The sequence below is a fragment of the Saccopteryx leptura genome, chromosome 4 (genome assembly GCF_036850995.1).
Source record: "Saccopteryx leptura isolate mSacLep1 chromosome 4, mSacLep1_pri_phased_curated, whole genome shotgun sequence".
In the NCBI taxonomy this organism is placed as follows: Eukaryota; Metazoa; Chordata; class Mammalia; order Chiroptera; family Emballonuridae; genus Saccopteryx; species Saccopteryx leptura.
Window position 1 is genome coordinate 27,994,988 of NC_089506.1, and position 13,725 is coordinate 28,008,712.

Sequence of the window (13,725 nt, forward strand, 5' to 3'; positions counted from 1 at the left end):
GATTATGTTAGCCTTATAAATAGAGGCACTGTATTTACCCTCTTTCTATTTTTTGAAAGACTTTGTATAAAATTTGTATATTTTATTTCTTAAATATTCAGAAGAATTCACCAGAGAAAACATTCTAACATTACCAAAGTCTAGCAAGTGTCTTATAGGGAAAACTGGCCAGGCATTTTTGTTTTCTCAAATTTCTTTATTTACTCTACCACCAGACACACTCCCCAAAATTTTACCAATTTTTATTCTCACAAAAGAGGTGTTCAGAAAATTCTTTCATCAGCCCATGCTCAGAAGTAGAAAGTGCCCTTAGATGAAGATAGAGGCTGAATATAGTCAGGTTATCTCGGCGATATTCTATCATTTTTGAATTTTAGATCATCTAATCCTCCATAATTTCACAGCAATTTAATGCCTTAAAAATATGTGGGTTTGGGTAATGACTTTTTCTGGTTGCTATTGCATAACCATTGGCCTAACATTGCGTATTATATTCCACTATGTGCAGGAGTGTAGACAGCCTTGTTATTAAAACAGATGGCAGTCTTTCGCTTCTCTAAAATCAAGGTTCTAGAAGGCAGGGTTTTTTTTGCCTTTCTAATGCTTATGAATGTTACCTAGTCATTAATTTTAAAAATAATTATTATTTAATTTAATGGGGTGACATTTGTTAATAGGATCATATAGGTTTCAAGTGTACATTTCTATGATACATGATCTGTATATTGCATTAGGTACCTATTACCCAAAGCTAAGTCATCTTCTGTGGCTATATATTCCCCCTCCCATGCCCTTCTTTCTGGCTACCACCATTATATTTTCTATGTCTATGAGTCTCAGTTTATATCCCACTTATGAGTGAAATTAATATAGTTTTTAGCTTTTTCTGACTGACTTATTTTGCTTAGCATAGTATGCTCAAGTTCCATCCGTGTTGTCACAAATGGCAGTATTTCATCTTTTATGGCTGAGTAGTATTCCATTGTGTATCTGTGCCACATCTTCTTTATCCAGTCCTCTGATGAAGAACACTTTGGTTTTCTCTATGTCTCCTGTGAATAATGCCGTGATAAACGTGAGGAGGCATATGTCTTTGCAAACAAATGTTTTCAAGTTTTTTTGGTAGATACCCTATAGATGATTGCTGGTTCATATGGTAACTTTAGTCTTAATTTTTCAAAGAACCATCAGACTTTACCAATCTACATTTCCATCAGCAGTGAATGAGGGTACTCTTTTCTTCACAACCTCTCCAACACTTTTTTTTACCTGTCTTGTTGATAATAGCCAAGCCAATTTAACAGGTGTGAGGTGGTAACTCATTGCAGTTTTGATTTGCATTTTATTAACATTTAGCAAAGATGAGCGTCTTTTCATATATGTGCTGTCTATTTGTATGTTTTCATGGAAGAAATGTCTATTCAGGCCCTCTGCCTTCTTTTTAATTGGACTGTTTCTTTGGTGTTAAGTTTTATGATTTTTTAATATAATTTCTATATTAAACTTTTGTCAGAGCTGTTATTTGTCAGAGCAAATATCTTCCTTTCAATTGGTTGCCTTTTCGTTTTGCTGTCGGTTTCTTTCACTGTGCAGAAGCATTTTTTTTTTTTTACAGAGACAGAGAGAGAGTCAGAGAGAGGAATAGATTGGGACAGACAGACAGAAACAGAGAGAGAGATGAGAAGAATCAATCATCAGTTTTTCGTTGTGACACCTTAGTTGTTCATTGATTGTTTTCTCATATGTGCCTTGACCGTGGGCCTTCAGCAGACCGAGTAACCTCTTGCTCGAGCCAGCGACATTGGGTCCAAGCTGGTGAGCTTTGCTCAAACCAGATGAGCCCGCCCTCAAGTTGGTGACCCTGGGGTCTCGAACCTGGGTCCTCCACATCCCAGTCCAATGCTCTGTCCATTGCGCCACCGCCTGGTCAGGCTGTGCAGAAGCTTTTTAGTTTGATATAGTCTCATTTATTTATTTTTGTCTTTACTTCCCTTGCTTTTTTAAAATTAATTTTAATGGGGTGACATTGATAAATCAGGGTACATATGTTTAGAGAAAACATCTCTAGGTTATTTTGACATTTGATTATGCTGCATTCCCATCACCCAAAGTCCAATTGTCTTTCGTCACCTTCTAACTGGTTTTCTTTGTGCCCCTCCCCTTCTCCAACCCCCTCCCTCACCTCCCCCCTCCCTATAACCCCCACACTCTTGTCCATGTCTCTGAGTCTCATTTTTATGTCCCACCTATGTATGGAATCATATAGTTCTTAGTTTTTTCTGATTTACTTATTTCACTCAGTTTAATGTTATCAAGGTCCATCCTTTTGAGGTCAAATTCATAAAATGTTCTCTGCAGCCAAGGTCCATAAGTTTAGTACCTACATTTTCTACAAAGTAACCTATTGCTTTATATCTTATGCTTAGGTCTTTGATCCATTTTTAATTAATCTTTGTACATGGGCACAAAGTGTAGTTTATTTTTATTCTTTTCTCCATTGAGTATTCTGGCTCCTTCATCAAAAATTATTTGCCAATATATGTGGTTTTATTTCTAGGCTCTCAGCTTTGTAATATTGTTCTGTGCATCTATTTTTCTGCCAATACCATGTCGTTTTGATTATAGTATCTCTGTAGTATAATTTTAAGTCAGGTAGTGTGATACCTCTGGCTTTGTTTTTCTCAAGACTGCTTCAGCTATATGGGGTTTTTTATGGTTTCATTCAAATCTGATGATTTTTTGTTCTATTTCTTTAAAAAATGACCTGAGGATTTTGATGGGGATTATATTAAATCTGTGTATTGATTTTGGTAATATGGCCATTTTAACTATGTTGATTTTTCTAATTCATGAACACAAAATATCTTTCTATCATTGTGTATTTTTAAATCTCTTTTAACAATGCTTTCTAGTTTTTAGTATATAAGTCCTTCACATCCCTTGTTAAATTTATTCCTAGGTATTTTATTCTTATTGTTGCAATTGTAAAAGAAATTTTTTTCTTTCATTTTTTTCCCCCTTGAAGTTTCATTGTTAGCATACAGGAAAGCAGTAGAAATTTGTATATGAATTTTGTTTCGTATCACTTCTAGGCCTTTTGGCTAAAATCAAGTGTGAATTTTGTATCCTGTGACTTTACTGTATTTTTATTTCTGTTTTAATAGTTTCTTTGGTGGATTTGTTTAGTTTTTATATACACAGAATTATGTCATCTGCCAAAGTGACCCCTTTACTTCTTCTTTCCCAGATTGAATGTCTTTTATTTCTTTCTCTTGCCTGTTTGCTCTGGCTAAGATTTCCAAAACTATGTTGAATAAAAGTAGTAAGTGTGGACATTCTTGTCTTTTTCTTATTTTAAAAGAAAAGCTTTAAGTTTTTCAACATCGAGTATGATATTTACAGAATGTTTGTCACGTATGGCCTTTACCATGTTGAGGTGCTTTCCTTCTATGTCTTTTTTTTTAATTTTCAATTCAGAAAATAGTATCAGACCTGAGCTATTCCTTCAGCAGTAGAGCTTTGGCCTGGCATGTGGATGTTCTGGGTTCACTTCCCAGTCAGGGTATACAGGAGAAGTGACCATCTGCTTCTCCACCCCTCCCCCTCTCTCTTATCTCTTTATCTCTCTTTTCCACTCCTGCAGCCATGGCTTGGTTGGAGCAAGTTGGTTCCAGGTGCTGAGGATAGTTCCATGGCCTCACCTCAGGTGCTAAAATAGTTTGGTTGCTGAGCAATGAAGCAATGGCCCCAGATGGGCAGAGCATCACCACATAGGGGCTTGCTGGCTGGATCCTAGTTGGGGTGTATATGGGAGTCTGTCTCTTTGCCTCCCCGCTTTTCACTTAAATTTTTTTTTTAAATAGTATCTGCTAATTTTAAGTATATGATAGTCATTGTGCTCTAATAAATTCCCAAAATGCATTGAAATAAGAATTCTCTTAGTTCTAGTTTAAAACACAGATTAAAGGCCCTTGTCCCAGAATTTCTCCTAAATGATTAGGTTGGAGCCTCAGAATCTGTGCTTTTAATATACTTTATGGAAAATTCTGATGCAGCTCATCCACATGAAGACATTTGAAAATCACTAAACTGGGTATGAAGTGATTAAAAAGCAATGTTCTGAGTCGCTATTTTTGTGATGGAATGCAAGAAATCTCATGGACTGTAAATATGGAGATCAAATTTCAGTTCCCACTCCTCTACAGTAGGAAAATATAAATCTCTGGAAGAGGTTTAAAACCCCTCCCCAATATTATAATAAAAGAAAGTAAAGATGATAGAAAGAATGTGCAGGCCAGAATTACAGAATTCCGATCCTACAGGCAGAGCACTGTCTCTCACCTGAGGCTGTGGCAAGTTTTCCTGGAGGTGAAAACCATTTCTAGGATTACTTAGAAAAGACCAAGAACTCTGGGTACATAATTAATCAAAGCAAATCTATTTTTCTTCCTTCCTTTCTTCCTCCCTCCCTCCCTCCCTCCCTCCCTCCCTCCCTCCCTCCCTTCCTTCCTTCCTTCCTTCCTTCCTTCCTTCCTTCCTTCCTTCCTTCCTTCCTTCCTTCCTTCCTTCCTTCCTTCCTCCTTCCCTCCCCCCTCCCTCCCTTTCTCTCTCCCTTCCTCCCTCCCTTCCTTCCTTCCTTCCTTCCTTCCTTCCTTCCTTCCTTCCTCCCTCCCTCCCTCCCTTCTTTCCTTCCTTCCTTCTTTCCCCTCTCTTTCTTTCTCTCCCTTTCCTTTTTTTTTTTATCTAAAAGTTTGGGACCAGCTTTACTGATACTTTGAATTGCTTTAGTTTTCTATTTTTTATTTTTTAAAGTTTATTCTTTAATTATAGTTTACATTCAAAATTATTTTGTACTAGTTTCAGGTGTACAGCCCAGTAGTTGGAAAAGCATATATTTTACAAAGTGGTTCTTGGTATTTCAAATACCCACTTGACACTGTGAACTACAGTGTGTCCGTAAAGTCATGGTGCACTTTTGACCGGTCACAGGAAAGCAACAAAAGATGATAGAAATGTGAAATCTGCACCAAATAAAAGGAAAACCCTCCCACTTTCTGAAGGATGATGTGGCAGGATGTGCCCATGTGCAGATGATGATGTAACACCATGTATACAGTGGAGCAGCCCACGGCCATGCCAGTCGAGATGTGGACGGTACAGAGGAAAGTTCAGTGTGTTCTGTGACTCGCTAAATTTGAATCTGTGACCAAAGTGCAACATGAATATCGGCACGTTTATAACAAAGCACCACCACATAGGAGTAACATTACTTGGTGGGATAAGCAGTTGAAGGAAACCGGCAGTTTGGTGGAGAAACCCTGTTCTGGTAGGCCATCAGTCAGTGATGAGTCTGTAGAGGCTATACGGGATAGCTACCTAAGGAACCCTAAAAAAATCTGTGCGTGAGCCCACATCGAACTGCACTGAATAGGTATGAAACTGGGAGGGTTTTCCTTTTATTTGGTGCAGACTTCACATTTCTATTGTCTTTTGTTGCTTTCCTGTGACCAGTCAAAAGTGCACCATGACTTTACAGACACACTGTATATTCCCTATGCTATATTTTATATCCTATGACTATTTTGTGACAACTAATTGTAGTTATTAATACCTTCATCTTTTCCCCCCAGCTCTCCAACCACTCTCTTCTGTTCTCTGTATCTATGTCTGTTTTTATTTTGTTTGTTTTGTTCTTAAGATTCCATGGATAAGTAAAATTATATAACATTTGTCTCTCTCCATCTGACTTATTTTACTTAACATAGTGCCCTCTGTGTTCATCTATGCTGTTGCAAATGGTAAAATTTCATTCTTTTTCATGGCCAAGTAATATTCTGTGTGTGTGTGTGTGTGTGTGTGTGTGTGTGTGTGTGTGTGTGTGTATACCGAACTTTTTATCCATGCATTTAAACTGATGGACACTTGGACGGTTTCTAAATTTTGGCTATTGTAAATAATGTATCCATGAGCATATGGGTGTTTCTTTCTTTTGAATTAGTGTTTTAGGTTTCTCTGGATAAATTCTCAGAAGTGGAATCACTGGGTCACAAAACAGTTCCGTTTATAATTTTTTTTTATAATTTTTTGAGGTAACTTCATCCTACTTTCCACAGGGGATGCACATATCTGCATTTTTACCAGCAGTGCACGGGATTCCCTTCTCTCCACATCTTTGCCAACACTTGTTGTTTGTTAATTTATTGATGATAGCCACTCTGACAGGTGTGAGGTGACATCTCATTGTGGTTTTAAGTTGCATTTCTTTGATGATTCATGACATTGAACATCATTTCATATGTCCTTTTTGTAGATGGGTCTATTCCACTCTTCTGCCTATTTTTAAATTGGATTGTATATTACTTTGGTGTTGAGTGGTATGAGTTCTTTATAAATTTTTGGTACTAACCCCTTATTGGTTGTATTATTGGCAATCTTCTTCCATTTAATAGGTTGCCTTTTCATTTTATCAATGGTTACTTTTGTTGTGCAAAAACTTTTTAGTTCAATGTAGTTACATTTGTTTATTTATTTATTTTTGTTTCCCATGTCCAAGCAGACATATCCAAAAAATTGTTACTAAGAGTATTGCTAAAGAATTTTCTCCCAATATTTTTTCTATGAGTTTTGTGGTTTTTGGGTCTTACATTTACGTCTTTAATTCATTTTGAGTTTATTTTTGTGTATAGTGTAAGGAGGAGGTCTAGTTTCATTTTTGCAGGTATATATCCAATTTTCTAAACACTATTTATTTAGTAGACTGTCTTTACTCCATTATATAAAGAAGCAAATACTTTTGAGCAGACTCAATTATGTGGAATAAAAATAATCTGCATTACACAGAAATGGGCCCACACTGGACCAAAATTGTTCTTGTAGTCTCACTGTTGGATATGGCTATAACCAGTATTTTAGTGAAAAGGAATTAGAAGTTAAAAGCTTAACTCTATTTTGTAAGTAATTATATAAAAGAAATCTGTTTATATAAGATAACATGGTAAAAATTTAGATTTGTTTAGGTTCAACAAATCACTTTATTGTTTTCATAGTTTCAAAGTTTAAATCTTTATAATCTTGTATAATCTAATAAATATTTTAAATCTTTAAATCTTATAGTATTTTTATTTTTAAACATTTATTTCTTTACTTGTGAGAGAGAGAGAGATGAAAGAAGAGAGAGAGAGGAAGAAAGAGAGATAGAAACATTGATTTATTGTTCTACTTAGTTGTGCATTCATTGGTTGTCTCTTGAATGTACCCTGATTGGAGATCAGACCTACAACCTTGGTGTACTGGGATGATGTTCTAACCAGCTAAGCTGCCTGGCCAAAGCTCTTTTATAATCTTATATAATATTTTAAGAAATATCACTTTTACTGGGTGATGCTCCCTACTGATTGAAACCAAGAGTTTGGTAACCAGAAATCACAAAAGAGAGTAGTCAAGGCAATATTTAACAAATTCTCTCTAAATGAAGCTTTATTTATGTGTTCCACACTGGATATGCAGTAACTAACTCAAAGCACTCAGGATGAAAACAAGCAAACGCAATATAACATAACCAGTATGACTGTGAATTTATACATAGCTGGATAGTTTAAGTGATTTTTGAGTTAAGTGGCATTGTTGTGAAAATAACCAAGGCAGAAACTGCATGAGGAAGAACCAGATTTATAATGAAAAAAAAATGAGCTTAGGTATAAATTTGGAAATTTTGAGATTTTTACTGAGTGTCCATGAAAATGCAAAATAAGATTACAAAAATATCAACTTCAAACATTGAATAGAAGATATGGGTGCCAATAAAGAAGTTGGAGTCATCAGCATACATGTAGTTGTTAAAAACACAAATAGGAACATGTAGGAACTATAAATAAAATCAAAGAAGCAAGATCCTGGTTCAAGAATGAAATTCTGGGGAATATTAATATTCTGTAATAGATAGAAAGAAGAAAGCCACCATGTATAAACTTCTGAAAAATTATACTTGTAGAAGTAGAGGAACTGTGTGAAACGGATACTAAATAAGGAGATTGTGGTAACAAACAATGTTGCAGGATTACATAAGGTAAGTAAAGTTTGGCAATCGGGAAGTACGACACAGACTATTTGTCATCTTCCAACATTTCTCTCTTTAGAATTAGCATTTAATTTTTAGCCTCCTGTGCTGCTAACTGTGGCCAAATGATTATGTTCTTGCCAAGGGGATGCAAGAATGACTTTCCTATCAAACTTTCCAGGGCTTCTCCTTACAAAATTGCTGATGCAGTTATTTTTTTTCTTTCTTTGTTTTGTCCTTCTTTTCTCTGTTTGAAATACAGACATGATTATTAGAGAGCAACAGCTATGTGGAACTACAGTGTGGTTTTGTGAATGGTGGTCATGGTAACAGATCCATAGAGCCAGGGAACCTGTGTCCCCAATGACTTCATGGAGCAGTAATGCCATATTGTCCCTGCAATTCCCAGGTTAGAATTACACCTTGAGTAAAAAACAAATTTCTATATAATTTACACCTTTTTATTTTATGTTTTAATGTTACTTTTTGAGTCTAATCTTGACTGATATGAGACATCTGATGAATTTTGTTGGAGTATTTTTTCTTTTTTTTTTTTCTTTTTTTTTTTTTTGCATTTTTCTGAAGCTGGAAACAGGGAGAGACAGTCAGACAGACTCCCGCATGCGCCCGACCGGATCCACCCGGCACGCCCACCAAGGGGCGAAGCTCTGCCCACCAGGGGGCAATGCTCTGCCCATCCTGGGCGTCGCCATGTTGCGACCAGAGCCACTCTAGCGCCTGGGGCAGAGGCCAAGGAGCCATCCCCAGCGCCTGGGCCATCTTTGCTCCAATGGAGCCTCGGCTGCAGGAGGGGAAGAGAGAGACAGAGAGGAAGGCGCGGTGGAGGGGTGGAGAAGCAAATGGGCGCTTCTCCTGTGTGCCCTGGCCAGGAATCGAACCCGGGTCCTCCGCACGCTAGGCCGACGCTCTACCACTGAGCCAAACGGCCAGGGCTGGAGTATTTTTTACAAAATAACATAAAGATACTAATCTTATTATTCTACATTATTTAATAAATTGTATATGAGTAAGTAAATGCAAGTAGCATCTACTCTTTAAAAAAATTTCATAATAAAATCATGGTAAAGTTTCTTCATATTGTGAGTCATTTTGAATGCTGCTTAAGTAGTATAACAAAAATTGCTTATGATAGAGCATTTTTAGAAAAGAAAGATAAGAAATTGTTATATATTGCATGATACAACAACATGAAATTACCCTATTCATTGAGAAGAAAAGACCTAAAAGAATATATAAACCTGTTAAAAACTGCTATTTTGAAGAGAAAAAAATATATGACATTTATTTGTTTTTTTAGTATTTCATACCCCAGACTTTATTTAATCAAACTATTTTTTATTTAAAATGAAATAGCTATTGTACCTACTGGGAGAACACTGACAAAGAAAAAACAAAATTTCTAAGAAGAAAAAAAACCAAAGATTTTCTGGAGCTGAGGCTGACAACTGAGGCATGAATGTTTGATGCCAACAATCTACACATGGTGAAATTATCTCAAGTATTATCTCAAGACTCTGCATCCCGGGTGTAGGAACAGAAGAGTCCAGAGGCCAGAATGACCAGGACCACGGTTTTTCAGAAAGGTGTGTTAAAAGGCGTAAAGAAGTTGTGACTAAAATAATGAACCTTGGGCAATTAACTAGGCAAAGAAAAACATGAAGCCAGAGACCGATTGATTTCTCTAGAGCTCGAGTCACCGAAGCTGAGATTAGGTATAATGTGGATGAAGCAGCAAGAGCTGAAAGGGTTGTAATAATAAGAGTGTAGGTTTTTAAAGTTAAGATTTCAAAGGTGTATAAGTTCTGATGATTACACTTTGTGGTTGTGACCCTGATGCTATGTTAAGGTAAATGGAGACTTGTTAACTTCATTAACTCAATGATCAGCTGTAATGTTTTAATAAGACGTACAATTTCTTTAAGTTAAAGAGAACCCAAACCAAGTCATAGCATCACAAATGTGAAGAAATACTTGAGAATAAATGTAGTGTCTAATAAATTTCATATTGTTTTCTAATAAATGATTTATCACTCATGATCAGTTATTGATTTAAAGTGGAAAGAGAACCTTCAATTATAAAGTCTTAAAAAGCTGAGAAGGTTTTATGAGTTCTTTGTATATTTTGGATATTAGGCCCTTATCTGAGCTGTTGTTTGAAAATATCATCTCCCATTTAGTTGGCTGTTTGTTTTGTTGTCAATTTCTCTTACTGTGCAAAAACTTCTTAGTCTGATGTGGTCCTGTTCATTTATCTTTGCCTTCACTTCCCTTGCCTTTGGAGTCAAATTCATAAAATGCTCTTTAAAACCAAGGTCCATGAGTTTAGGACCTATGTCTTCTTCTATGTACTTTATTGTTTCTGGTCTTATATTTAGGTCTTTGATCCATTTTGAATTAATTTTAGTACAAGGGGACAAACTGTAGTCGAGTTTCATTCTTTTGCATGTGGCTTTCAGTTTTTCCAGCACCATTTGTTGAAGAGGCTTTCTTTTCTCCATTGTGTGTTGTTTGGCCCCTTTATCAAAAAATTATTTGACCAAATATATGTGGTTTATTTCTGGGCTTTCTATTCTGTTCCATTGGTCTGAGTGTCTATTTTTCTGCCAATACCATGCTGTTTTGATTTTCGTGGCTCAAAAACATTGGTATGTAAAGACACATGCAGCCCCATGTTCATTGCAGCATTGTTCACAGTGGCCAAGACATGGAAACAACCAAAAGCCCTTCAATAGAAGATTGGATAAAGAAGATGTGATACATATATACTATGGATAACTACTCAGCCATAAGAAATGATGACATCAGATCATTTACAACAATATGGATGGATCCTGATAACATTATACAGAGTGAAATAAGTAAATCAGAAAAAACTAAGAACTATATGATTCTATACATAGGTAGGACACAAAAAAGAGACTAAGAGACATGGGCAAGAGTGTGGTGGTTACCGGGGTGAGTGGGGAAGGAGGAGAGGGACGGAGAGCGGGGACAGGAGGGGCACAAAGAAAACTAGATAGAAGGTGACAGAAGACAATTTGACTTTGGGTGATGGGTATGCAATATAATTAAATGTCAAAATAACCTGGAGATGTTGTCTCTGAACATATGTACCCTGATTTATTAATGTCACCCCATTAAAATTAATAAAAAATAAAATTTAGATATTATTAATATTAAAAAAAAAGTTGAGAAGGTATTGCTGAAAGAAAACTCAAGGTGTATAACAAAAAAAATGTTAAAAATCCCACTTCAAAAATTTCATTTATACTTTTAATAAGGTATAAAAGCCCTTTTTCTACTTGTTATAAATGAAATATGTTCATCTGTCTACATGTGTTCTCTTAAGCTGACTGTGGAAATCTAAGACTTTGCTTTAATACTATCAAAATATTGCACAGTGCTGGGTACATTATGGGTGCTCAATACATTTCTGTTATGCGAATGCTTTACCTGACACGGTTTAACAAGTCCTTATTACTATAGCTTTCAATCTGAGAATCAGTCATTCAAAACAAACAGTTTTACATTTCCAATCATAGAATATGTTCAAGCATAAGCAGAGGTTACTAGATGGGTACGGAAAGAAAGAGGACACTGATAACAGGCTGGGAACTAAATGGTTTTATATGCTCCTTCCAACCTTATAAATTCTGTGAGTTGATAACAACTAGGACTTTTCTTCTCTTTACGGGTTAATCTGGTCACGGATCCCATCTTTTCTCACTGCAGATTGTGGAGCAGAAAAACATATTAGTTATCAGTGGTATATCTTATTATACAATTATAGAATCTTAGGGTTCAAAAGAACATTAAGTGTCATGTCATCCAAGAGCCTATCTGTTTGAAAACCTCCAATTTAAACAACAGAACTCTAGATACAAGACAAAGATAGATAAATTTTCAATTCTTTCATCATTTTTTGTAGTAGCAGCCAGAAGCTTCAAACTTTATTTGAGAATAACAAAACCTCAGGCTAACATGTGGGAATGGTCAGTGGTTGCTAATGGGGGGTTCAAGGCAGGGCTAAGGCATTTACTTGGCTCCAGGCTGCTTGGACTTCTCAGCAGTCAATTCCTCCAATTTTGTTTCAGCATTATAAGGACTCTATGGAGTTTATAACTAACCTTTTTTATCCCCTCCCGTGATGATAAGGTGTTGAAACATGAGTAACAACAACAACAAAAAATGGAGATAAAATGATAATATTGCTAATGAGAAACAATATCTTTAGAAGCGTGATCATAATGGACATCCTATTACTCACCCCGGAACTGAATTTCTTCCCCCAGATTGAACAGCTTTGCATTTTAAAGGAACAGTTTGACCTTGTTCACTTATCTCATGGTGGGGAATATACCAAAATGCATTTTCTCTGCAGGCAGGCTGAAGTTAAGCAGGAATGTCTGAGCTGAGTATGTTCCAGGAACATAAAACCTGTAAAATAAGTGACTCCTCCACTTTGGGAAAGGATAAGTGAGAGAGTTGTTTTCATACTCCTCTGTAGCAGGGAGTAGAGTAGAAATTCCCTCCTGCTGCAGGTACCATTCTCTCTTCACAATATTCAATGCCCAGGTGTTATCCTAAGTAGCACAGAGACCTTCAAAAGATCACTCTATCCAAGACTGTCATAGCTAAAAACACCTGGTCATCTTCCCTCTCTAGTTTCCTATTTCCTTTTGGCTTTCTTCTATATGGTAGCAACATAAATGGTGGCTCTGCATTTTGGGTAGTGTGTTCTGCCCTTTATAAATAAGGTAATATATTGTACCTCTGGAGATCTTCCTCCAAGACTTTAGGAGAGACTGCTGGAGAATATATTTATGGGAAAGCAATTCATAATAAATGCCCTCAGCTCATACATCAAGGCAGCGGATTACATTGGGGAATCAGCCCTGTTAGGCAAGTTGCTCTTTTGGCTCCTTATCTAGCCTAACTACATTTATTATGAACACACTCTTTCCCCAAACAACAGATACTTAGTTTGGGGATTCAAGTTTCTGCAGTCCATACATACCACCTCACCTCACCTCACCTCACCTCACCGATGATTATCTGATTCTCCTTGCTTCTTCCATAGCAAGGAATCCCTAAATCTGAAGTCACAAACTCAAATATTTACAGAGGCCAAGTAAACAATGAAAATGAGCAAAGCAGAAAGGTGGAATTTATGAGCAAAAAACGGGGAGTGTGTCGAATGGAAAGTGCATGCCCCATGGAAAGAGGTAGCTGCAGCTTCGTGTTATGGTTGGCCATGACTTCACATGGTAAATTAGCTGTCATTCCAACTTCTGATTTTTAAAAGAAAGCTGAGAAACTCAGACTTTTATGTGAAGGCCCTTGGATATGAAATATTTAAACTAATTTAAAATAAAGAACAAACAATTTTCACCACATTAATAGGAAACAAATAAAAAGAAAGTAAACCCCCAAACTGAAATACTCAGACTAGATATGGCTCATAAACTATATCTTTACAGCTGTTCCTCTGTATTAAATCACTTGACCCTTCCCCCACCTGCTCTTCTTCTTACCAGATAGAGTCTAAGCATGCCACCATCCTGCTTGCCTTTGCTTGACACTCTCTCAGAGAGAGAGTCCCTGTCCTATTACTGTAAATCGTATTTGCAGGCTAAGCTCCCCTCTGC